This window comes from Macaca thibetana, chromosome 11 (assembly GCF_024542745.1).
Source record: "Macaca thibetana thibetana isolate TM-01 chromosome 11, ASM2454274v1, whole genome shotgun sequence".
Classification (NCBI taxonomy): Eukaryota; Metazoa; Chordata; class Mammalia; order Primates; family Cercopithecidae; genus Macaca; species Macaca thibetana.
The window spans coordinates 74,519,596-74,547,333 of NC_065588.1; the positions used below are offsets into that span (position 1 = coordinate 74,519,596).

At 36.4% G+C, this 27,738-nt stretch overlaps 1 long non-coding RNA gene across 2 annotated transcripts in view; it reads left to right on the plus strand.

Annotated features, from left to right (window-relative positions):
• The window catches only part of LOC126931271 (uncharacterized), a 52,556-nt gene that overhangs the window by 13,155 nt on the left and 11,663 nt on the right, over positions 1-27,738 (plus strand). For both annotated transcript variants that reach the window (XR_007717815.1, XR_007717814.1), the window contains exons 2-4: positions 6,902-7,006; positions 11,067-11,211; positions 26,783-26,937. This is a non-coding gene — a long non-coding RNA (uncharacterized LOC126931271). The remainder of the gene's footprint in view (positions 1-6,901; positions 7,007-11,066; positions 11,212-26,782; positions 26,938-27,738) is intronic.

Sequence of the window (27,738 nt, forward strand, 5' to 3'; positions counted from 1 at the left end):
TTTAAATTGTAAAGAACGTATTAATGGAATGCAAGTTATGCTCTAAAATAATAATTTTTGTTATTACAAAGTATTAGCGAGATATTCTCCGTGACCACACTGAAACAGAAGTGATTCTTATGACACCTGCTGATTTCTCTGTGGCTCTGGATGGATTTATCACAATTCTAAGAAATGTTTGTGCAAATATGGCTTTGGTTTCAGTTCTTAATCTGATGTTTTTATCATTTTTTATATCACCTTTTTGGCAACAGATAGGTTTCCCAAGCGTTTTACCATTTACCCTTTATGGATCTACACAAGAGATTTATGCGTGCTATTTTTATTGTTTTAAGGAAATATTTGGAATAATTTTACCCTTTCTTTTGATTATATTCTTTGACTCATTTAGGAGATTGCTATATTACTTGGTGAGTCTAAAATTGAGTATCCTGTTTATATATCTGAAACAGGTAATGGGTAATAATTATCACCTTGAGTCTGGCAGTACTCCAGAGGAAAAATTACGTTGATTCTCTGACGTGAGTAAGAATATCTTGTTCACAATATGTTTATAAAACCTTTTTCTACTCTTCCTTTTGCCGTTTATGACTGTCTTATCTCAGTTTCACAAATTCAGGGTAAAAATGAGCTTGTAGTCATATCTAGGACAGTTATTCCAAAATATTTCTTTAGATATTTAAATCATCCCCAAGCTACAGAAGATGTGAAATAGCTTTAGTTGACTGAATGATTTTGTATTTCTACAAAATAAATCCCTGTATATGGTTCAGGAATAACTAGATAATATATTTAAATATCTTGAGAAAATAGAGTCAGCAGTCCTAGATTACCAGCTGTGTAACCTTGAGGGAGTTAGCCAACCTTTCTGACCTTCAGCCTTCTCTTCCACAAATAGGAGGGGTAATAATTCCTAGTCTAGGCACACAGATTTGTGGGAAATATTATGCTTCTTATTTATAAGAGACATGAGATCTCTGATATGAGAATCTCTTCTTATAAAAAGAGGGATAATAATACCTAATTTAGGCACACAGATTTGTGGTAAATATCAAATGATGCTTCTACATGGTGCAAGGATGAACTGTTAAATAATATACACAGTTTTTTTCGTATTCATGGATGCCTTTATCACACTAGAAACATTATTCAAATGCATTTCAATATGGAGGGCTCTCTTGAAATGCTTTTGTTGAAAGAAAGCCTTCCAATTTCTAACTATTTTGTTTCTCCTTTGTTGTATCCTCTTTCTCTGTATATCTTTTCAATGTAACTGTTACTATCATTTGATTTTCAATCTTCTTTTTCCCTCTTAGTTTTACTTGTTGGAATTTTCCTGTAATACACTAATCTATCTCACCATGCCTGTCTCCTAAATCATATTCCTCACTGTGGAAAATTATAACAGCTTTCACCTAATCGCTCATGCCAGAAATATTACCTTTAATTTCTGCATTGAATAAATTACCAAGGTTTGTTAAATGGACCACTCTAATATTCTCCAGATCACTCCATAAACAGTCCTTGTTCAGATCTCTCTCAATTGAACTATTATGGTAGCTTCTTAACTTTCCTGTGTTCAAGCTCACCTCAATCCAGTGTATCCTCTCCCATTTTGTTAGTGATCTTTCTACAACAATTTTTGGACTTTCTTTTCCCATGGCCTGTAATTTTTTATGGGTTCCTGTACTTTGCAGGACAAAGTACAAACCTCTTGTTATGGCAAGCTGATTTCATGCTGCTTTCCCATATGCACCTCACTCTAGGCTTACAGGCCTGATGGAATTTCCCAAAATAGATAGTGAACTCCAAAATGCTGTGCCTTTGTACATGTCCTTTTCTTGAAATATGTCCTCTCCTTTTCACCCCTTGTTACTTAGGAAAATGCTCAGCTCAAACATAAATTGTGCCTCGGGACTGTTTGAGGCCTATACTCATCTATGATTTTAAGGAATCCTTTATATTCCAGGACTACAGCCTTTAGAATTTTATTATGTCTATTTTTCTCATATTTGCCCTCCTTGCTAGGCTGAGCTTATTCTTCTCTTGTCTTTTTAAGAGAAGGCCTGTTACATGTTTACTGAGAGAATGAGTTAAGGGTAACCCAGTGAAACCTTTCATTACTTATCAGCTGCAATATAATAAGGAAAGGAGAAAGCAAGAACAATCTTGGGAAATGGGAAGAAAGTGAGATGCTGGGGATAATAAGCTGCCATCTGCCTTGACAAAAAGAAACCTCTCACCCTGTTTGTTTTGTGCCTCAGAAGAGATTGTTTTTGGCTCATGTTGTTTGTGACAAGTTAAGGCCTGTTCTCTGTTTCTCTATTTTGTTTTTAAAGCACGTTTGCAGACATCATCGTGGAATGAATAATATATCACGATGAGTTTTTCCAAGGTTTTGAATTAGTGTCCGTTTTACTTTCCATGGAAGCACTGAAAATGAGTGATTCCTACAAAGGATACTTTTTTCATTTTGAACAATAGCCTTTATCTCTCTAATCTAAACATCTTGGTTGTAAGTTCACAGTTATTACTAGCATCAGATAATATATTTTGAAATAAATGTATTTAATACTTATTTTTTGTCAGGTGATTTACTATATCTATTAAAGCTAAAAATGAATAAGTAACATGTTAATAAGATTTAAAAGCAGCACATTGTTATCAAAGGACGCTGAATTGCAAGGGTGTGATCATATTCCTGAAGCCTGGGACTCATGATGGCAGGGAGCTAGTGTACCATATTGTCATGGCAACAGGATGTCTTCCTAGGTTTAAATTTGTTTGTGTTGCAGATCCATAACTTTAAAAGCTTATCCAGAGCTTTTAAAGAACAAATTGTATTGCTTCTGTGGTTCATGCCATATGCTAAAAATTCATGGCTATTTCATGAATGGTAATATGCGTGTTCTTTACTTTTTTTTTTTTTTTTTTTTTTGGTTTCCAAAGTACACAGTTATCAAACTAAGATTGTTATGCCTGAATGTTTTGTTTTGTCACTGTGTCGCTTTGATATATACAACTGTGAAGGGAAAAAGTTTCTTCCCTACATTTGTTATAGTGAGACTCTGGAATTTTGTTTTGGATGTAAATATAGATATTATTTTATGGAGGCAATAATGAAAAACAGGAATTTTAACCTCCTGAATATTCAGAACGTAATAACCTTAATGTGTTGTTCCAAAAAGCCAAAACCTTGCAGCACTCTGAATTCTTTCTGCATGGCAAAGACACTTCTCTTGCCAAGAAATTCCCTGTAAACAGTGAAGAAAAACAATGATCAATGGTCCTGTGCATTGCCTAGCAGAACGTCCTTGACATCCCTCGCATTGCAGCACAGTGCTGACAGCTGGGTTCTCATTTGGAAGCAGGGAACAGAGAGCCAGGGAAGTAGGAACCACAAAGGGTGAGGAAAAAAAGAGGATGGATAAGAGGGAGCAGAGGAGATGAGAGAAGGGAGAGAGGAGGAAGGAGGAAAGAGATGAGTATTTGTTGTTGTCTTTGAATTGTTAACTCCTTAGAGTTAAAGATGGAAATCTTACACATCAATATGCACTATATTATTCCCTCCAGTGAAGCAAATTGTTTTTGAAAGTTAGTTTTGTCTTTAAAGAGGCATACAGATGAAGGTTACGGAATGAATACAAAATAAAGAAGGTACTCTGTGATTATATTAATCCTGAATTAAAAGGAAAGACAACTGTAGATTTAAAAAAAAAAAAACTAAATAAATAACTACACTGGAACAAAGCTTTACCATGTGCCTTTTTTATTGCTGATTACTTGTCTCAGTGTATACATACATGGGTGATGAAAAAAAATAAGGTTCAAGATATTCAGTAAGGTTTTGAAGCGGCCTGAGGTGTTTTTGTCTTGTTACTATTTTTATGTGATCTTTTTCTACTTCCTCGTAGGTGTAATGTAGATTACAAGAGTTAAAATCTTATGCCCATTTATCTACTCTCAGTTTGCCAAGAAACATAACTTTTATAAAGTCTGTTTCATAATTTATAATTAGATTTTTAAAAACTCAATTTGTGAGTCTAATTGTAATTAGTATTTGTAACTCCTAAAGTCGTTAGTCATATGCTTTAAGAAAGCAAATGAGACGTATTGTGTTAGATAAGAATAGAGAAGCAACTCTTTGGTCACCAAAAATTAGTTCTTCACTTCTATTGTTGGGAAATTGACTAAGCTTCTAATATTCCTATTGGTGATATAGTATGCCCATTGCAGAAAGATAGACAATAACATTTCAATAGCACATCAAGCCAGCTCTTCAAGGATGTGATTTCCTCAAGATCCTGGACTACACATTTTTCTTCTAGGTTGCTCAAACTTGGGACTATTTATTATGAACACTGAGTAGATCCCTGATAACCTGAAAGAGAGGGTACTGTTTCTCTAAATATCCACCTTCTTGTAAGGAAATAGCTTTTGGTGATAGAATTTTTTTCATATATTTCGGTTGATATTGTCATTGTATTAAGTATGTATCCTTAAACCATTGTTTTCAAAGAGCCAGTATTTTATTTGAGACGGGGCGCAGTAAGGGTCCAGTCTTTTAAAAATACAGCTGCATTCCTTTCTATTCCTCCCCTTTCTTCCCCATGCTTGCACTAAGGGAAGACCAAACTCAGACTCATTTGAGGGACATACAATCATCACCAGAAAAAGAGAGTTTCACTTCTTCCAAGACTGTTTGTAAGGAATATGCAAGCATGTTATCATTGGTTGAATTGTTGCTTCCTAAAACATACGTCCATGTCAAATCTCTAGAACCTATTAATGTTATCTTATTTGGAAAAAGGGTCTCTGCAGATGTGAGTGTTATGAGTTATGAGATCACCCTGGATTATCTAGGTGAGCTCTAAATCCAATTACAAGTACCTATATAAGAGAGAGAAAGAGGGAGCTTTGAGACAAACAAAAAATAGAAGGTCATATGATCATATATGCAGACACTGGGGTGAAGCAACCACAAGTCCAGGAATGCCCACTGCCACCAGAAGTTGGAAAAGGCAAGGAAGAGAATCTCATCTAGAGCCTCTGGAGGGAGCACAGTGCTGTCCATACATTGATTTCAGACTTTTGGCCTCCACCACTGAGATAGCAAATTTCTGTTGTTTGAAGTGGGCCTTAGGGTACAACCAAGTTTGATAATTTGTTAAAGCAGTCACAGTACCTTACTGAAATGAATGTGTGGTTGCTGCTTTACCAGCATAACTCCCCCAGAGAAGCAATTGGTTGGACATTGAGGGAAGCCATCAGGGGGGCTTTGAGTTATTTCTGTTTGCTTTTGAAGACCCTCGTCTTTGGCTCATATGCATCATCCTGCTCCAAATACACAAATTTCAGCATCAGTGACATCCACTTTGCATTTACTTTCTCCCTCCCTACCTTTGATCTCACTATCAATCCCAGGGTTTTATGTCAATAAAATGTAGGTTTTTTCCAATGAAATGTTATTTGTGTTTCCTAAAATCTGAGTCTTTAAAATCAAACTGCTTGCAACTTTTGTCCTTTTCTCAAAAAATAATTAGATTTTACTAATCATAAGAGAATGCTAGTCAAATAGAATATATAGGAAAGAGGTGGCTAGCCAGTGTAATAGCTTCTGTTGCTTCTGTTTTTAGTGATCTGTGTAATTTTCCCCTGGTAATTGTCAATGCCTTTGATGGCTAGCCCCTGCCATCCTCCTAAAAATCGTAGCAGTCTGATTGAATAGTAACTGGTGGGTTTGTTTTCTTTCTAGAATATTTAGATTAAAGGCAAGAGAAATTCTGGACATGGGAAAGAGGAGAGAGATTGTGGTTTGTCTTAAAAGCAACAAGTACAATTTCTCAAGCATATGAAATAAATAGATTGCTTACTCATGTTTGCTTTCACATCAGGGGATATAGATCTATCTAATTGCAATGCTTTAAGAAGGTATATAAGGATATAAATTCTCATGGCTTCTTTCTTGGTCTCCTTATATGTAGAAATGTAGTGGCAGAAGTTAGACTTTAATATGTGGTAGCTGATAATATGGAGTTGTTCTAACGATAGTTTTGACTGTGTGTATAGAGCATGGAGCCTATTGGCTGAGAATGGACAAAAATTGAGGAAAGAATAAAAATAGTTAAAATATCAAATATTAAAAAGATATTTCAATACTATTTTTTGAAGCAGTTGGTAAAAATCCCACTTACCTATGATGCAATTCTTCTGGAACTGCTCTCTTACATAATAGTTGGAAATTGTATTAATAGTCTCAAGCTTTTCTAAGTTTAAATACCAATCTTTGTAATAACTAAGCTTATGATCTTTGGGATCAGACAGGATTAAAAATTCTGGCTCTGGAATGTATTTGTGTCTCACTTTCTACATCATCACTAGAATGGTAATAGATACCTATCTCAAACAGTTGTGAAGAACAGAAGGAGGTCATGCATAGCAGAGTATCATTGTCTTAACAGTGCTCAATAAATGTGTTTTATTGCTGTTTCTCTACATCAAAGCCCTAGAAATCCTGAACTATACTTTTTAGCACAAATCAAGAGAAGATAAAATGGAACATGTAATTGGTATCAGTTAAGCATAATCTGCCCTGCTCTCAAGGTCTTGTTAACAATTGAGAAAAGCTACACACAATGAAAAAGGAATTGATTGATACACAAAGGAAAATAGGAATTTTTTTTTCATGGAGTCACACCTAATTTGAATGCTAATACATAAAATTAGAGAATGAGTTAAAGTCAACTCAAGGAACTAATAGCATGAAAAAGTGTTGAATCAACAGAGGCCCTGAATTTATAAAAATTGTTTCCCACTCCAATATAAAACATTAAATATAGTAAAGCATGACCACCTTTTTCCACATTTTTTTGTTTTTATTTTTATAAAATATTAAAAACAGATCAAAGGAGGAAGAAAGAGAAAAATGTCAGTCAACAGAATTTCAGGACTCAATGGGGGAATGAAGATAGTATTTATAGATTAAGTCCTCATAAACTATTAGAAGGTAAGTACCAATACTCTCACTTAATGAATGAATAAATTGAGGCTCAATGAGGTTAAATAAAGTGTCGAAGATCCTTACATTTTAAGTGGTTAAAAAAAAATGCTTGTTTACTTAACCAAAGTCTAAGATTGAAGTGATGACAATCGATGAATGGAAACGCTGGGAAATAGTTTTACCTGGTAGAACAAACATTTCTTTTTCATGCCCTAAATTTAGTTACCTTAGTGTGTTTATAAATCTTTTAGATGGCGTTATGGGAGAGAAAAACAGAGTATATGCTTATACGGGGAGAGAAAAAAAAATGAGAAAGAATGATTTTCCCACCCTTGGATTAAAGTTCCTAGGAAACAACTCAAAGTGGATGGAACTTTCCTTCACCACGGCTAATCTCAGATGTTAGTTCAGATATCCTGTTACTTTGTATAATTCAGGAATTTCGGCAATTAGGCTACCAGGTTGACTTTTCACACAAAATGAGAAATCAAAAGAGGCTTTAAAAAATCTGTGCTCTTAGCAAAAATTATCATATTTGAGAAGCAATAAAATAGTTTGCCATTAAAAAGATATATATCATCATATACAAAAATCTCTTAAAAATGGATTAAAAGCTTAAATCTATGGGCCAAAAGTGTAAAACTACTGGAAGGAAAGCATTGAGGAAATACTCCAGGACACTGGTCTGGGCAAGGATTTCTTAAGATCTCAAAAGCACAGACAATCAAAGCAAAAATGGACACACCGGATCACACAGCGCTCACAGCTTCTGTGCAGCAAAGGAAACAGCAGCAAACGGAGTGAAAAGAAAAGTCAAAAAGAAAGAGAAAATACTCGCAAACCAGCCGCCAGACAAGCAGTTAATAACTGAAATCATACAGCTCAACAGAAAACAACTAAACAAAACAAAATAATCCCATTTAAAAAATGGGTCAAAGATCTGAATAGCCTTTTCTCAAAAGACATAGAAATGGTTAACAGGTATATGAAAAAAAATGCTCAACATCAGTAATCATCAGAAAAGTGTAAATTAAAGTACAATGAGATACCATCTCATCCCAGTTACAATGGCTTTCATCCAGAAAACAGGCAATAGCAAATGCTGGCAAGTTTATGGAGAAAAGCAAACCTCTGTACACTGTTGGTGGGAATGTAAATTAGTACAGACACAATGGAGGACACTATGGAGGTTCTTCAAAAAGCTGAAAATGGAACTACATAGGATCTAGCAATCCCACTTCTGGGTATATACCCAAAAGAAAGGAAATCAGTATATTGATACATCTGCACTCCCATTTTTATTGTTTTTTTGCAGCACTATTCGTAATAGCCAAAATATGTAATCAACCTAAGCGCTCCCCAATGGATGAATGGATAAAGAAAATGTGGTACGTATACACAATGGAATAGTATTCAGCCATAAAAAAGAACATAATCCTGTCATTTACAAAGAGATAGATAAAAATGGAGAATATATAATGTTAAGTAAAATAAGCCATGCTCATTAAGATAAATATTACCTGTTCTCACTAATATGTGGGACCCCCCAAAAATTGAACTAATGCAGATAGAGAGTAGAATGATGGTTATCCAAGTCTGGGAAGGGTAGTAGGGGTGGAGAAATAAAGAGGAAGGGTTAAATGGGTACAAAAATACAATTATATAGCATAAGATCTAGTGTTAGGAAGCACAGTGGAGGGAATATAGCTAACAAAAAATTGATTGCCTATTTCAAAATAAGTAAGAGTGAAATTAGAATGTTCTTGGCACAAAGAAATCTAAATGCTTAAAGTGAGAGATATCTCAATTATTCTAATTTTATTAGTGCACATTGTATGTTTGTATCAAAATACCACATGCACCTCACAAATATGTGCAATTATTATATATCCCTAATAGTTAAAAGTAAGTTGTTTTCAAAAGTTGGGCATTAGCTACCTGGGGTTAGTACAGACCCCACAGGTTAAGAACTCAGTTCTGTCTTGGTGCAGTCGCTCACGCCTGTAATCCCAGCACTTTGGGAGGCCAAGATGGGCAGACCCACAAGGTCAGGAGATCAAGACCATCCCGGCTAACAAGGTGAAACCCCATCTCTACTATTAAAAAAAAAAATTAGCTGGGCATGGTGGTGGGCACCTGTCGTACCAGCTACTCAGGAGACTGAGGCAGAAGAATGGCGTGAACTTGGTACGCGGAGGTTGTAGTGAGCCAAGATCGTGCCACTGCACTCTAGCATGGGCGACAGAGCAAGACTCTGTCTCAACAAAAGAAAAAGAAAACTCCGTTCCCCAAGTAAAAAATAACACTTTTAAACTTGGGTTTTGGTGCATACCCTAAAGCACTGGGTTCTTAAAGTGTGGTCCCTGTGCAAGCAGCAACAGCATCACTTGGGAATATTTAGAAATGCAAATTCTCAGACCCACCTCTAGAATTGGAAACTCTGGTGATGGGACCCAGCAAGCTGTACTTTAATAAACCTTCCAGGTGATTCTGATGTAAGTTGAAATTTGAGAACTATGTCCCCGGAGTTTATAGACAAAGAACAAATGAAAGGAATGAAAGAGGGAACAGCCTACAGATTCTATTGTGTGAGTTAATAGTTCCAAGAAAGAAAGTGAAACAATGATATAAAACATAGAGAAAGATCATTAAAATATATGTATAGTTAGGAGGCCAGGTGCAGTGGCTCACACCTGTAATCCCAGCACTTTGGGAGGCCTAAGCAGGCAGATCACTGGAAGTCAGGAGTTTGAGAACAGCCTGTCCAACGTATTTGTATTTCCACTAAAAGTATAAAAATTAGCTTGGCATGGTGGTATGCCTGTAGTCCTAGCTACTCACAGGCTGAGGCAGGAGAATTGCTTGAACCTGGGAGACAGAGGTTGCAGTGAACCGAGATTGTGCCACTGCACACCAGAGTGAGACTCTGTCTCAAAAAAAAAAAAAAAAAAAAAAAAAAAAGGAATTATAAATACAACCAGGGCTCCAAAGGTAGGCACTTGTCTTCTTAGCAACCCATTGCAGAGGAACTCAGAGGCAAGGCTCACAAAAAATGATACTAATAAAATAAATAAATCAGAAATCAAAACTCAGAGAAATTCAAAGGATACACTGTGCCCACGTTTTCCATCCTAATACAGGATAACCAGGTACAGAAATCTCTGGTACTTCAGAGAATTCTGACAATGGTGAGTGTAAGCATACAGCTCTGCCATCTGCTGATTTTCACTGCGATGTATCTGGATTATGTTCTTCAGACCCTTCCTCTAGCCCTAGGATGAATTTGTAAGATGCTTGAGGAGCAAGGCAAACATTATTTGGGTGCCATTGTCCTCTGCTGGCCCTTGGCTACTAGGCCCAGTCCGGCGTGCACCTGAGCCTCATTTTCCATCACCTTGTGAAAATGTTCACATTTCTATTTCCTTCGGTTGGCACCCATCAGGGAGTGGAGCTCCTTGGAATAAATACTGACTAGTTGGGGCATCTGAGAAGAATGTAGTTTTGGAGCTGGAGTTCACAGTATGTCAAGGCAAAAGTGACAGAAGACTCAAGAGCAAGCCAGAGTTCTTGAGTCTAATCTCAACTTTTTACTTTTCAGATGAGGAAATGTAACAATGAAGAAATTAAATGACAGAAACGAGATCATACACTAACAGAATACAGTTCATATTTCAGGCCTTAATTAACTCACTTAATATTGATTAAGCATCTGTTAAGTGCTAGACACTAGGTGAACAATGATCAAGAAAATAGTCTTTGCTCTTCAAACTCTTGCCACATGTCGGACAGGTTAGATAAGAAAAGAAGCAATTGTATGTAATTTGATTATTTTTAAGATAAAAAAAAAAAGCCTATGGTGCTATGTAAGCATGTGAGTGGGTCACCAAAGTCAACCTTCGAGGGTGTTAGCTATTGTGGATCAGTGACGATCCAGGGCTTTTTTTTCATCCTTTCTCTTTTTGGATGTGAGTTATTTTGCCATTACCCTACGCTTACCTCACCTTTGTATATTGGGTGTGTAGGGGACAGATAACTAAAGAAAACTTTTTGGTTTGTATGTCTTCAGATTCAGTCAAACTGCGTTTGTGGAACTGCATTGTGGAATTTCACCCGAGGAGCCCCATCTGTATGAGGGGCTGATTCAGCAGAGAGATTGTGGACTTCAAGCCAATGCCATAACATGATGAGATTTTGAGGCTCTTGGAAAGAGGGTGAGTATATTTTGCACATGGGGAGAATGTGATTACAGCGGCCAGTGGAAGGGCAGACTATGGTTATTAATTTGCAAAATGGTAACTACCAAGTCCTTCTCTATTGGTATGTGCATACAGATCATTACCTGAAGAAATGGGATCTAATTCCTGTCAGATCCCGGGGTCCGGGTCCAGCCCATGCTGAAGTCTGAGGGGAGTGGAGTGGGTGGATGATCGGAAAAAACACTTGAGAGCAGAGCAGGGTGGCGGGTGTTGTAGGCAGGTGAAAGATAGCTCTCTTATGAGCAACTTCTCTTACACTGTCCACCTTTATCTTGGCTATTTGCTCTGGCTCTGAGGCTCCTGCTGCCCACATGCCTGAAGTTGCATGGCTGGCTCTCCCCTGCCTTCAGGGTCAGCAGCTTAACTCTTTCTCTGGGCACTAGGAAGCCAAGCTGTGTCCTGGGTCCCTCCTCTTTGGCTCTCTTTGACTCTCTCTCTCTGGGTACCAGCACCTGCCGGAAGAGCCACGTTGAGCCGAGCTGAGCCCCAAGAGCCATGTCTCTTGTGCACAGTGTCAACAGGGCAATTATACCTTTTACAGACCATAGTGGCTCAGAGCCAAGTATGAACTTACACAAACAGGTTATATAACAAATGAAGGTGTGCGTCTGCGTGTCAAACTCGCTGAGTCATGCAGACCTGAATATCCGCCTCAGTCTCTTCCTTGACCAAAGCACATCCAGGTAGCTTATAATTCCCCTTCCATTAAATCTAGATTATCCTGAGTAACCTGCTTGGGTAATAAAATACAGCAGAAGTAACATTCAGGGACTTCCAAAGTTAGTTTATAAGAAACATTATTGCTTCCATTCGGACCTCTGGGAACACTCCTGTTTGAGAAGCTCCCTCTTGGAACCCAGTCATAATGCTTCAAGAACCTAAGCCACACAAAGTGGCCATAGTTGACAGTTCTAGCTGACTCTCCTGCCTACAGCCAGCAGCTGCCAGCCATCTTGGAAATCCAGCCTAAGTGAGTCTTCAGATGACTGCAGCTCCAGCCAGCACCTAACTGCAGTAGCATAAGAGACCCCAAAAGAAAACTGCCCAGCTGTGCCCACTCATCCTGCAGAGGCAGGAAAGACAATAATGACACATTTTAAGCCTTCAAGTTTTGGGATGGATTGTTATGTAGCAACAGGTACCTGAAACACCATCTTATATGTAAGAAAGCAGAAGACTAAAGACATTAAATAACCTGCCAAAAGTCATAGAGTAAGTCATAGAACCCAAATTTGAAGATTTGAAGTCATATTTTATTTCATTGCAGATTATTCTCTTACTGACTATATTTTATTTCTTTCCACTGTCAACATTTCTGGCAGTTGCCATGTGACCTTGATCAAGCCTGATTCTTCATATGTGAAATGAGGCTAATAAGTATACTTAGCCTAAATTTTTTGTGCATAAATGTGTGAGGTTAAATAACGTGCCATGTTTTATACAACCAGCAAATGGTAGAGCCAGAATTTTAACATAAGGCATCCTAATTCTTAAATTTAAGTTAACTGTTATACAGTATTGCCCCCTAATAGCTATAGAATAAATCCCTAGTGCACCATCACTCTTTCAATTGTATTTTCATAAACTTCAACTCAGTGTAGTGAAATTCAGAGGAAACAGAAATTCCTCTAGTTGTGGTTTGGAAGTGCTTAAACCATCCATGAAGAGAAGACCAAGATAGGGGATCTCTTTAGTCACTCTCTGTTTCAATAACAGTTGTTGAAATATAATATAGATGCGGTAAGATTAACTCCTTCTAAGTATACAATTCAACGTTTTATTTCACAGAAGTGTGAAACCATTACCACTATTTAACTACAGAACTTTCATCCTTCTCCAAAGAAACTTTGAACCAATTAGTTACCAACCCCCATTCTCCTCTATCCCCTTAGTCCCTTTTTTCAAAAAAAAAAAAAAAAAAATACATTTTCTCTTCTCTTTAAAAATATTAATAGATATTTAAGAGCTATTAAAATGTAAGTATCTTGAATACATGGATTGAATGTCATTTAATTATGACTGTTTGCTGTAGTTAGCACATAGCAATGTCATTCAAAACACATTTGCTGCATGCAAATATGTGTCCTGTGCCTGACTGATCTTTCTTACTATGGCTAAAAATAAAGTAATAAAACAGAATAATAATATAAGTAGCATAATAATAGAATTATTTATAATTCAGAATGAAAGTATCTGTTGAAACCCTAATTGGAAAAGAGGTTTTTCTAGTTAAGTACGTACAGAGGACGAGTTGCACCATTACTGTACATCCCCTTCCATGCAATATGCATTAATAGCTACCGTAGAGATATAAATTTTTGATCCTTCATGAATGAAGTATGTTGAGGTGTTGGAGTTGGGAACTACAAAGGAGACGTATTTCCCTGTACTATGGCTAGCACAGACATTATCATGAACTACATTGTGTCACTCCTAATTCATATGTTGAATCCCTACCCCTCAATGTGACTGCTTTTGGAGATATGACCTTTAAAGAGATAATTAAGGTTAAGTGTAGTTATAAGGGTAGGGTCCTAATTCAATTTAGCTGTTGTCCCTATAAGAAGAAGAGACACGAAAGATGTGAGTACATAGAATAAAAGCCATGAGAGGTCATAGGCCAGCAGACAGTGACATGCAAGCCAAGAAGAGAAACTTCAAAGAAAAAAAAGAAAAAAAGAAATTCAACAGATAAATTACATAACTGCCAACAACTTGATTTTGGAATTTTTTCACTGTGGGGAAAAGTATGTTATTTAGGCCACAAAGTCTGTCATATTCAGTTACAGCAGCCTGAGCAAACTAATACAGGCAACCTGAGGGCATATCAGAGGAATATAGCATTGTTGCTGTCTTCAGAGACATTCTAGAGAGCCACATTTCCCAAACTATGTGAGCCATTATGGCTTCCAATATGGCTAGAAATATTCAGGGTGCAACCTCATTCCTTAGCCTTCAGATAAAATTTGAGTTAATCCTTCTGTTTCTCACTGGAAAGATCATAGGTTTTCATCTCTGAGGCTCTGTTATTTTACAGGAGTTAAGAAGAATATTGCAAGGGTTGTTAATTCTTTAAACTATGCTTTTAATTATGAAATAGTTATAGAGAATTTCTGATTCCAAAATGGCAGTGTAGAAGCAAGCTGGCCTCACTCCCCCACATGGAAAACAGATAAGAAATACACAATGCCAAGATTATCACCAGGGATATTCTAGAACTCACATATGAGGATTAGTCAGTTCCTGGAGCTGCAGAGAAGTGAAAATATTCTGAACAAATGGTAAGAGAATCAGACTTCATATCTAGGATGTATCTCCTTCCAATCTGTCCAGCACCAAGCAAATAGAGAACTGACACCTGACTCATGATTTCTACACTGGAAAATGTGAGATTGAGATGGAGAATGAGCTTGCTCACTATCTTGGGTTACAAGGCAGAAGACCTGTCTCTGCCTCAGTCCATAGGAAGCATCACAAAGGGAGACATATTCCTGAAGACAATCAGAGGCCAAGGGGAAAGGTGGGACTATCATTCCAAGATCTAGAAATTACTATGTAACTTGGCTGAAAGAGACACCAGATCAGAGTGTTGGTTCAGCAGAACAATGTAAGACGTATATCCTATGGGTCCTATGAGTACAGTCCCCTAGCCGGCCTTCCCACACTGATGGACTGTTCTCTTTGTAACCACCTTCATTCAGGACAGGCAGCAACAGAGGCAAACCTGGGCTTAGATGCCGTCTGGTGCCAAAAAAAAAAGCAGTTCCCTAGCAGGGGAGAAAAAAATTCAACAGGTAAATTACAAAGAATCTCTAAGCAAACATAATCAGTAAAAACCCAAGCCACAGAGAGAAGACTGGAGTAAATAACTAATTATTTCATACAAATACGTAGATGTATATCCACAAGAAACAACCGTAGGGAACCATGGCCTCCCCAAATGGACAAAACTAGGAACCAGTGACTGACTCTAATGAGACAATGATATGTGAGCTCCTGTACAAGAATTCAAAATAACAGTTTTAAGGAACAAAGTGATATCCATGATAACACAGAAAAGCAATTCAAAAATTTACCAAAGATATTTAACAAATAAATTGAAATCATGAAAAAGAAATTTTGAGACTGATAAATATATTTGCTGAACTGAAAAATTTATTGGTGTCTCTCATCAGCTAGTTGAATCAAACAGAGGAAAAAAAGTGAGCTTGAAAACAGACTATTCGAAAATACCATCAAAGAGAAAAAAGAAAAAAATGAAAAAGAACAAAGACCACCTAAAAAACAGAAAATTACCTCAAAAGACAAAATCTAAAAATTATTGGCATTTAAGAGACAGATGAGGAAGAAAAGGGGTAGAAAACTTATTAAAAGAAATAATAAAAACCTTTCAAAACGTGAGTATGATATGAATACCCAGGTACAGGAAAGTCAGAGAATACCAAACAGATCTGATCCAAATAAGACTACCACAAGGCATATAATAATCAAACTCTCAAAGGTCAAACAAAGAGAAGATTCTAAGAACGCAGCAAGAGAAAAGAACTACATAACATAAAAATGAGCTCCAATTCATCTGGCAATAGACATCTCAAGGGAAACCATACAGTCCAGGAGAAAGTAGGATGATATTTTCAAAGTACTGAAAGAAAAAAAAAACTACCATTCAAGAATTCTGTATCCAGCAAAGCTATTTAAAATAAAAAGGACAGATAAAGTCTTTTCCAGACAAAGAAATGCTGAGTGAATTCACCAGCACCAGACGTGTCTTACAAGAAATGATAAAGGTATTTTTTCAATCTGAGAGAGAACAAAAATTAATACACAAAAAGAATACCTTTGAAGGTATAAAACTGGTAAAATTAAGTAAAAGATAATGTTGAGAATAATCTAATACTGTAATTGTGGTGGGCAAGGCACTCATGACTCTAATATAAAGCCTAAAAGATAAATCTATAAAAATATTAGTTACAGCAGCCTATTAAAAATAGGTAATATAAAAATATGGAAATTGATGAAACAAAAAATGGAAAGGGTATAAAACTACTAAAATGTACAGTTTTATTTTTAGTTTTTTGGTTCCATTTTTTTGTGATCTAAGGTAAGTTGTCATCTCTTTAAAATAACTTTTTATAACTGTAAAATGACTTTTGTAAGCTTTTTTGTTAAAACAATGAGAAAACTAATAATTGATAGACTAAAAATGTAAAAAGCAACAAAATAAAACATACTACCAGAAAAATCACCTAACCACAAAGGAAGATGGTAAGAAAGGAAAAAAATTTACAAAATGATCAGAAAACAAGCAAGAAAATGGCAGTAGTAAAACTGAATGTAAACAGGCTCAAATATCCAACTAAGCAATAGAGTGGCTGAATGGATAAAAAAGTCTCAGCTACATGCTGCCTATAAGAAACCTATCTCACTTTAAAGACACACATAGACTGAAAGTCAAAGGATGTAAAAAGGTATCTGATGTGAGTAGAAACCAGAGAGAGTGGGAGTTGCTATACTTATAAAATTGACTACAAATCAAAGACTATTAAAAAAATAGAAAGATCGTTATATAATGATAAAGGGGTTAATTCAGCAAGAGGATACAGCAATTATCTATGCACATAATACTAGAGTTCCCATGTATATAAAGTAAACATTAATAGATCTAAGGGATAGGCTGTACTATAGTAATCGGGAACTTCAACACTCTACTCTCAGTAATGGATAGGTCATTCAATCAGAAAAATCAGCAAAGAAACATCAGAGTTAAACAGTATACTAGGCCAAATAGGCCTACCTGACATTTACAGAACATTTCACCCAATTTCTGCAGAAAACACATTTTTTGGTATCACCATATGGAATATTCTTAAGAGCAGACCGAATATTAGGCCATAAAATGAGTCTCAATTTTTTTAAAAGTAGAAATCATATCAAGTATTTTTGTAACCTCAATGGAATAAAACAAGTAATAACAAGTTGAACCTCACAAACTATACAAACACATAAAAATTAAACAATATACTGCCAAATTACCAATATATCAATGAAGAAAATAAGAATATTAAACACTTACTGAAACAAATGAAAATTGAAATACAGCATACCAAAATCTATGGGATAAAGCAAAAGTAATACTAGAAGGAAGTCTAAAACAATAAATGCCTATATTACAAAAGTTAAAATACTTCAGATAAACAACTGAGTCATACACCTCAAGAAACTACAAAAACAAAAAACTGTTTAAAATTAGTAGAAATCAAGAAATAATAAAGAGTTAAGCAAAAATAAAATTGAGACTACAAAAAATACAGAAGATCAACATGACAAAAAGTTGGTTTTTTTTTTGGTAAAGATAAAATTGACAAACCTTTACTTAGACTAACAAAAAGAAGACTCAAAATCAGACAAAAAGACATAAATTATTACAGACTATTATGAACAATGATATATCAGCACATTGGAAAAACTAGAAGAAATGGATTAATTCCTGGACACATACAGCCTATCAAGATTGAATCATGCAGAAATAGAAAACCTCAACAAACCAATAATTAGTAATGACATTTAAGCCTTAATAAAAAGTCTCCCATCAAAGATGAGCCCAGGACCTGATAGCTTTGCTGTTGAATTCTATCATTAGGCAAGAGAAAGAAATCAAGGGTATTCAGTTAGGAAAAGAAGAAGTCAAACTGTCCCTGTTTGCAGATGACATGATTGTATATTTAGAAAACCCCATTGTCTCAGCCCAAAATCTCCTTAAGCTGATAACCAACTTCAGCAAAGTCTCAGGATACAACATTAATGTGCAAAAATCACAAGCATTCTTATACACCAGTAACAGACAAACAGCCAAATCAGGAATGAACTTCCATTCACAATTGCTTCAAAGAGAATAAAATACCTAGGAATCCAACTTACAAGGGATGTAAAGGACCTCTTCAAGGAGAACTACAAACCACTGCTCAGTGAAATCAAAGAGGACACAAACAAATGGAAGAACATACCATGCTCATGGATAGGAAGAATCAATATCGTGAAAATGGCCATACTGCCCAAGGTAATTTATAGATTCAATGCCATCCCCATCAAGCTACCAATGAGTTTCTTCACAGAATTGGAAAAAACTGCTTTAAAGTTCATATGGAACCAAAAAAGAGCCCGCATCTCCAAGACAATCCTAAGTCAAAAGAACAAAGCTGGAGGCATCACGCTACCTGACTTCAAACTATACTACAAGGCTACAGTAACCAAAACAGCATGGTACTGGTACCAAAACAGAGATATAGACCAATGGAACAGAACAGAGTCCTCAGAAATACCACCACACATCTACAGCCATCTGATCTTTGAAAACCTGAGAGAAACAAGACATGGGGAAAGGATTCCCTATTTAATAAATGGTGCTGGGAAAATTGGCTAGCCATAAGTAGAAAGCTGAAACTGGATCCTTTCCTTACTCCTTATACGAAAATTAATTCAAGATGGATTAGAGACTTAAATGTTAGACCTAATACCATAAAAATCCTAGAGGAAAACCTAGGTAGTACCATTCAGGACATAGGCATGGGCAAAGACTTCATGTCTAAAACACCAAAAGCAACAGCAGCAAAAGCCAAAATTGACAAATGGGATCTCATTAAATTAAAGAGCTTCTGCACAGCAAAAGAAACTACCATCAGAGTGAACAGGCAACCTACAGAATGGGAGAAAATTTTTGCAATCTACTCATCTGACAAAGGGCTAATATCCAGAACCTACAAAGAACTCAAAGAAATTTACAAGAAAAAAACAACCCCATCAAAAAGTGGGCAAAGGATATGAACAGACATTTCTCAAAAGAAGACATTCATACAGCCAACAGACACATGAAAAAATGCTCATCATCACTGGCCATCAGAGAAATGCAAATCAAAACCACAATGAGATACCATCTCACACCAGTTAGAATGGCGATCATTAAAAAGTCAGGAAACAACAGGTGCTGGAGAGGATGTGGAGAAATAGGAACACTTTTACACTGTTGGTAGGATTGTAAACTAGTTCAACCATTATGGAAAACAGTATGGCGATTCCTCAAGGATCTAGAACTAGATGTACCATATGACCCAGCCATCCCATTACTGGGTATATACCCAAAGGATTATAAATTATGCTGCTATAAAGACACATGCACACGTATGTTTATTGCAGCACTATTCACAATAGCAAAGACTTGGAATCAACCCAAATGTCCATCAGTGACAGATTGGATTAAGAAAATGTGGCACATATACACCATGGAATACTATGCAGCCATCAAAAAAGGATGAGTTTGCGTCCTTTGTAGGGACATGGATGCAGCTGGAAACCATCATTCTTAGCAACTATCACAAGAACAGAAAACCAAACACCGCATGTTCTCACTCATAGGTGGGAACTGAACAATGAGATCACTTGGACTCAGGAAGGGGAACATCACACACAGGGGCCTATCATGGGGAGGGGGGAGGGGGAGGGATTGCATTGGGAGTTATACCTGATGTAAATGACGAGTTGATGGGTGCAGCACACCAACATGGCACAAGTATACATATGTAACAAACCTGCACGTTTTGCACATGTACCCTACAACTTAAAGTATAATAATAATAAATTAAAAAAAATAATAAAAAAAATAAATAAATAAAAATAAAAAGTCTCCCATCAAAGATGAGCCCAGGACCTGATAGCTTTGCTGTTGAATTCTATCAAACATTTGAAGAACTAATACCAATATTAATCAAACTCTTCACAAAAATTGAAGAGGAGGCAATACTTTCAAACTTACTCTATGAGGCCAACATCACCCTGATATCAAAACCAGACAAGGACACAACAATAAATGAAAACTAAAGGCCAACGTTACCAATGAACATAGATGCAAAAATCCTCAACAAAAATACTAGCAAAGTGAATTCAATACACTAAAAAGACAATTCACCATAATCAAATGAAATTGATCTCAGGGAGGCAAGGATGGTTGGAAACGTGCAACTCATTGAATATGATACATCACATTAACAGAACAAAGAAATAAGCATCATTTCAATAGATGTGGAAAAGGCATCTGATAAAATTAAACAACTCTTTATGATAAAAACCTTGAAGAATCTGGTATAAAAGAAACAGTAAACATCCTACTGAGTGAGTAAAATTGAACACCTTTCCTGTAAAACAAGGGTGCCATTTTCATCACTTTTATTCGATGTAATACTGAAAGTCCTGGCTAGAGCAATTAGGCAAGAGAAAGAAAAGGTATACAAATTAGAAAGGAAGAAGTCAAATTAGGCTTGTATGCAGATGAAATGATACTATATTTTAAAAAATGTAAATACTCCATCAAAAACCGGTAAAACTGATGAACAAATTCAGTAAAACTGCAGGATACAGAATTAATATATAAAAATTAGTAGCATTTTTACATTTTTTTAAGATTTATAATCTGGAAAAGAAATCAAGAAAGCAATCTCATTTACAGTAGCTAAAAGGAGTATAAAATACTTAAAATCAGTTTGACCAGGCCGGACGTGGTGGCTCACATCTGTAATCCCAGCACTTTGGGAGGCTGAGGCGGGCGGATCATGAGGTCAAGAGATTGAGACCATTCTGGCTAACATGGTGAAACCCTGTCTCTACTAAAAATACCAAAAAAATTAGCCTGGCATGGCGGCAGGTGCCTGTAGTCCCAGCTACTCTGAGGCTGAGACAGGAGAATGGTGTGAACCCGGGAGGCAGAGCTTGCAGTGAGCTGAGATCGTGCCACTGCACTCCAGCCTGGGCTACAGAGCGAGACTCCACCTCAAAAAAAAAATCAGTTTGACCAAAGATGTAAAAGATCTATACAAGAAAAACTATAAAAGATAATGAAAAAAACTGAAGAGAACACAGGAAAATGGAAAGTATTCCATGCTCATGGATTGGAATAATTAATATTGTTAAAATTACAGTACCATCCAAAGCAAGTTACAGATGCAATGCAATTCCTGTCAAAATACCAATGACATTCTTTTTTTTTTTTTTTTTTTTTTTGAGACGGAGTCTCACGCTGTTGCCCAGGCTGGAGTGCAGTGGTGCAGTCTCGGCTCACTGCAAGCTCTGCCTCCCGGGTTCCCGCCATTCTCCTGCCTCAGCCTCCTGAGTAGCTGGGACTACAGGCGCTCGCCACCGCGCCCGGCTAATTTTTTTTTTTTTTTTGTATTTTTAGTAGAGACGGGGTTTCACTGTGGTCTCGATCTCCTGACCTTGTGATCCGCCCGCCTCGGCCTCCCAAAGTGCTGGGATTACAGGCTTGAGCCACCGCGCCCGGCCTACCAATGACATTCTTTACAGAAATAGAAATCTTTAAAAAAATTTATAGGAACCACAAAAGATCCCAAACAGTCAAAGCAACCCTGAGAAAAAAGAACAAAGTACCACATTACCTGACTTCAAAGCACTTTACAAAGCTATAGTAACTAAATCAGCATGGTATTGGCATTAAAACAGACAACACAGATCGATGGAACAAAATAGAGAACCCAAATATAAATCCACACATTTACAGCCAATTCATTTTTTTTTTTTACAAAGGCACCAAAGACAAACAATGGAGAAAGTCTCTTCAATAAATGATGCTGAGAAACCTGTCTAATCATCTGCAGAACAAATGAAAATAGACACTTATCTCTCATCAAATGCAAAACTCAAAATTGATTAGAGGCTTAAATTTGACACCTGAACCTATATAACTACTTGAAGAAAACTTTGGGGAAATGTTCCAAGACATAGGTCTGGGCAAAGATGTTTTTTGTGTAAGACCTTAAAAGCATAGGCAACAAATGCAACAATAAAAAACAAAATGGAATTGAATCAAGTGAAAAACCCTCTGCATGGAAAAGGAAACAATTAACAGAATGAAGAGACAACCCACAGAATGGGAGAAAAAAAAAGTTTGTATATATATCCATCTGGCAAGAAATTTATGAGAATGTATAAGAACACAAACAACTAAATAGCCAAGAAACAATCTGATTTTTAAATGAGCAAAAGATTTAAAAAGACATTTAAAAAAGACATACAAATGGCTAATAGATATATAATAAGATGCTCGACATTACTAATTATCAGAGAAATACAAATTAAAATCACAATGTGAGATAGCTCACTCCAGTTAGAACAGCTTTTATCAAAAAGGGAATAGCAGATGCTGGCAAGGTTGTTGAGAAAGGAGAACCCTCATTACGTTGTTAGTGGGAATGTAAGTAAGTACAGCCACCATGAAAAACAGTAAGGAATTTCCTTACAAAACTAAAAATAGGACTGCCACATGATCCAGCAATTCCACTACAAGTATGCGACCAAAAGAAGGGAAATCAATACATCAAAGAAATATCTGAATTCCTATGTTTATGACAGCCCTATTCACAATAGCCACGCTAGGGAATCAACCTAGATGCTCACCAGTGGATAAATGGACAAAGCAAATGTGATACACAAAACACACACACACACACACAGAGTGAGAGAGAGAGACAGACATATACACACAGAGAATGAGAATAGAATATTACTCAGCCACTAAAAAAGAATAAAATTCTGTCATTTTCAGCAACATGGATGGAACTAGAGGTTATTTATGCTAAATGATCATAGCCAAACACAGCATGTTCTCATTTAATATGTTGGCTAAAAGAGTGGATCTCATGAAGATAGTGGATTTTGGTTACCAGAGAACAGGAAGGGTAAGTGAGGGTATAAATAAAGGTCAATTAACGAGGTTATGGAAAAAAACAAGACCTAGTATTTGAGAGATGAGTAGGGTGACTCTAGTTAATATCTATTCTACACTTAAAAAATAGGAGAGAACAATTTGAATGCTCCTAGCATAAAGAAAAGATAAATATTTAAGGTGATGAATATCCCAATCACTCTTATTTGATCTTTGCACATATTTGAATGTATCAAGTTACCACATGCACCCCAAAACACATACATCAATATATATTAATAAAAAATGAAAGAAATAGGTATATCAAGTACATCCTAGGGTTTCAGTACAGGTGTATATTAAATAACTGAGTGCAAAACTATGATCCATACAAACCGAGGAACACTATTGGGCAGTTGTATTTTTAACAATGACATCAATGTTTTTGTGGTGAAATATGAACTGAAAACCTTAAAAATTATCCACCAGATAATGTGAATAAAGGATGCCATCCTTATAATAGAAACTTTGCAGAATTTTGAAATAACTTAATCATTAAGCTTTGCAAATACTGTAGTGTACAAGCTTATATCATAAAACCAGAGGCAGTTAAGAGCTGAAAGTACATGGTAAATAAAGGGGCAAAATAGAAGACAGAAACAAATCAGTGAGGCAAAGAGTTTACAATGAAAGTACAATGAGTAGGTGAAATTACAATTTGTATCTTTTTAACTGTCAGCATTTCAACATTTAGTACACCAAATTTAGCAAAACATTCAATACACTTTCAAAAATGACAAAAGCCACTATGTACCTACAGATCTATAATTCTAGGGATGAGCACCATGGAAAATAATAGCTTTTATGTACCATTCCTAAAGATTGTCAATTTTCTGGGGTGTAAATCATGTCAAGGATGTCTTTTACTAAATTCTTTGCGGTAAAGTTTTGCTAAAGTTGGAAATAATTGCTGTTAAATCCTAGTTCCGATAAATCATTGTGATAGAGTGTGAGGTTTGAAAATAATGGAGAAGGACCATTGTAATTCCTAACCTGTAAAAGAATATCAAAACTCCAATTCCCAGAAAAGGAAGCAGGGACTGAGTGATTTAATGACTTAGTGAGTGTCATCTAATAATAGGAAATACAGAATTCAATCCCAGGCATGTCTAATCTCAAAGCAAGGACTTTTTCCCACTATACCTGCCACACGGCCAGAATGTTCTTACACTTCTTACGTGTTATTAAATTGTCAAAGGACTCCTGAATCAAAACTGTGCAGGAGATATTGAAATTGCCTCTTAAACCACTAGATTACAGAACAGTTTGAATAGCCACACCAAAAGATAGAAAATATTCACCATCAAATTGTATTGTTCTCTCTTCAAGAATTCCTGTGTGGTACCTATCTATTCGTTCTCTCTCTGTCCCTCCCTTTCCTCCCTCCCTTTCTCTCCCTCCCTTTCTCTCCCTCCCTTTCTCTCCCTCCCTTTCTCTCCCTCCCTTTCTTTCCCTCCCTTTCTCTCTCTCTCATTCATATATAGATAATCTCTAATAGTCTCATACTGAAAGTGCTCGGCATCAAAATCGGCATTTCTAGCCTATCTAAATAGACACAACTGATTGAAAACTCAACAAATCTACATCCATCCTCTCCTCAACAATTTCTCACTGAGGAGAGAGGGATGGGAACCTTGAAAAAAATATTTTTTTGGAGTGGAGGCCTTGACAGTTTAAAAACATTTGTGTTTCTCAATGTCTCTTGGCATCAAGCTCCTCGTATCCCCAGAGGGCTGATTAAAGGAAAATACTGTCTTTTTTCGTAAAGAATAAAACCAGGAATTTCAGAGTTTATCGCTCTATGTAAATATTAAATATATCAGCAAACATTTATCACACTACAATCTAGAACACTGTTATAGTGTGTTTAGTGAAAACATATGCCAAATAATGAGAAGAGATAATTATCGATTTCATTTTTTTCTACCCATTAGCAAATACTTGTCTATAATGTAGGAATTATAATCTGGATTCTGCCAGCATAAGACATAGCAGATATGGTAAACTTGTCCACTCACAGTTAACGTCTCCCTCTTTTTTACTAACATATTCCGAATTTGTTCTAGGTGGCCCTGTGCCCAGTTCAAGTATTTGCCTTCTGGGACTCCTTTTTAGTGATGAGTAGCCATGTAACATGGGTAGCAGACATCTACTGGTGATGGGGGGCTTATGGGAAAAATCTCCATTATCCTGATGAAAAATGGTAGTCATGGCCAGGTGCAGTGGTTCAAGCCTGTAATCCCAGCACTTTGGGAGGCCGAGACGGGCGGATCATGAGGTCAGGAGATCAAGACCATCCTGGCTAACAGGGTGAAACCCCGTCTCTACTAAAAAAATACAAAAAATTAGCCGGGCGTGGTGGCGGGCGCCTGTAGTCCCAGCTACTTGGAAGGCTGAGGCAGGAGAATGGCGTAAACCCGAGAGGCGGAGCTTGCAGTGAGCCGAGATCGCGCCACTCAACTCCAGCCTGGGCGACAGAGCGAGACTCCTTCCCCCCCAACAAAAAAAAATGGTAGTCATACTGATATGTCCCTTTTACCCTTTTCTGTGTTCATGGCAGCTATCTAAAAACCATTAGGATGATAGACCCATGCTAAAGATGACAGAGGAAAACAAAAACAGGAGTCTGGCTTTGTGAAGGGGATACTGCAATCTTGATTTATTTCCTTATTCCCTTCCTAGACATTTTATTGGGTGAAAAAAGCCCAATTTGATAAAGTTTTACTATATGAAGTTACATTTGATCCCTAAAGTGATTTACATGATACTCAGCAAGATCAGGTATCAGTCATTATCAGTGATTCTAGACCAACCTGAGTGGCAATTCAGGTGATAGTTTGCAGAACTCATTTCTATTTTATTTGATATTTTTATTGATTACCTAATTAAATGAATCAAAATTTGATAATTTTATTTGTAAACAAAAATGATACAGTCCCATAAAAACATAATGGATTCAAAAGGAGTAGAAATATCAACAAATAAGTCTTAATAATAAAGTTGGTAATTTACAGTAGCAAAGAAATAACTAGAGTAGAACATTTTTGTAAATCATTAGGTAAATGTGATTTTTACTGTGGTTCTGGAGTTAACAGCTATACAGTAGCAAAGAAATAACTAGAGTAGAACATTTTTGTAAATCATTAGGTAAATGTGATTATTACTGTGGTTCTGGAGTTAACAGCTAACCATATTAACCAGGCTATTAAGTTAAATATGCCTTAGTATTACATGTAGGGGTTGGAACATAATTCTTCCATCCTAATTTGCATTACTTAAACAACTCTTATACAGTATATGTGCATATTTGATCATTCCATTTTAAAGAAATGCTGAGAAATTAGGCAGCATCCAGAGGAAGTGACAGTGACATAATGACTAAAGGGCTGAAAAGTAAGTCTTACAAGAAAAGGTTAAAATAATTGGCATTTAGCCTGGAAAGCAGCAAAATGATTACTACCCTCAAATTGTATGTTAAGTCCTTTTTTTTCTTGATGTGATACTGAGGTAGACTGAGAAAACAGAAACGAAAAACAACGGAGTAACCTTTCAGAAGGCTCTCACCTATTCAATACAAATGTGTAGTTTTTGAAAGCTACTCTGAGCCAGGCCCCGGACCAGGTAAATAAATCATGGTTCTTTCCATTAAGAATTTCACAGACTTATACAGGATGAGGATGGTTGTATTCCTTAGAATAAAGGCTAAGTTGCTTTTACAACTTAGTATTATAAAACTGGATTTTTTTTTTTTTCATTTGATAGTCCAGCCAGTCAAGAGCTGGTGAAGTAGACCTGCTGTAGAAGGTGTGAAGACCCAGTCCTCCCTCCACAATTCTCCACCCTTGAAAGGTCGTGTGCGTGTGTGTTCACCCACGAAAGAAGAAGACACCAAATGGATGGCATCGATTTCATCTTAAGTAAGTGAGGAGTAAGTTACCATTAAACTCAACATTCCATTGTTCTGAATTTAGTCATATTAGCATGCCCAGGTGCAAGGAGGGTTGGGAAATATTGCCTCTAGCTGGGCAGTCATATGTTCAGATACAATCATTCTATTATGGAAGACAGAAAAATGTTGGGAAACAACTAACAGTTTTCTACACATATGAAATATTGGCATCTCAGTATTTTCATTCTTAAAAATTATCTGGAGAGCAACCAACAATGCTGCTGGATAATTAAGTTATACATTTTCTAAAATCAGAAGGGCGAGAAGAGCCAACTCTCTAGCTCTTGCATACACTATGGTATGTATAAGCGTTGGAGTTGTTTTTTAGTCATTTCTGACTACTCGTTTTTAAAATCTTTTAGTCCCTGAGTATTTCTATCTGTGCAGATGTATAGACAATCTGAAATTTTTGAAATTTTGTAAGTGCAGCATAAAATCAAAGAAGGAAGTTGGTCTTGGGCCTCTATCTTCACCCATTTGCTATGAGGTTTCTGGTCCTGGGGAAATCTTTTCCCTAAACCATTGAAGAGTTCAAGTTGTGATTCTACTCATCTCTTCTCATGCACAAAGCACTTCAGTCACCATATTTTTATCATCTAATTAAGCTCTACCATAAAATTTTATTGAAATCTCTCTGTAATAATTATTTTTCATCTACACATTTTTTGTATTTAGTTTAAATTAATCTTCTCTACAACATCCTGTCTGATCCTGACATTGTAGGCAGTGCGCTGGCAAGGTCTTACATGATTTAATAACATTGCCTGGC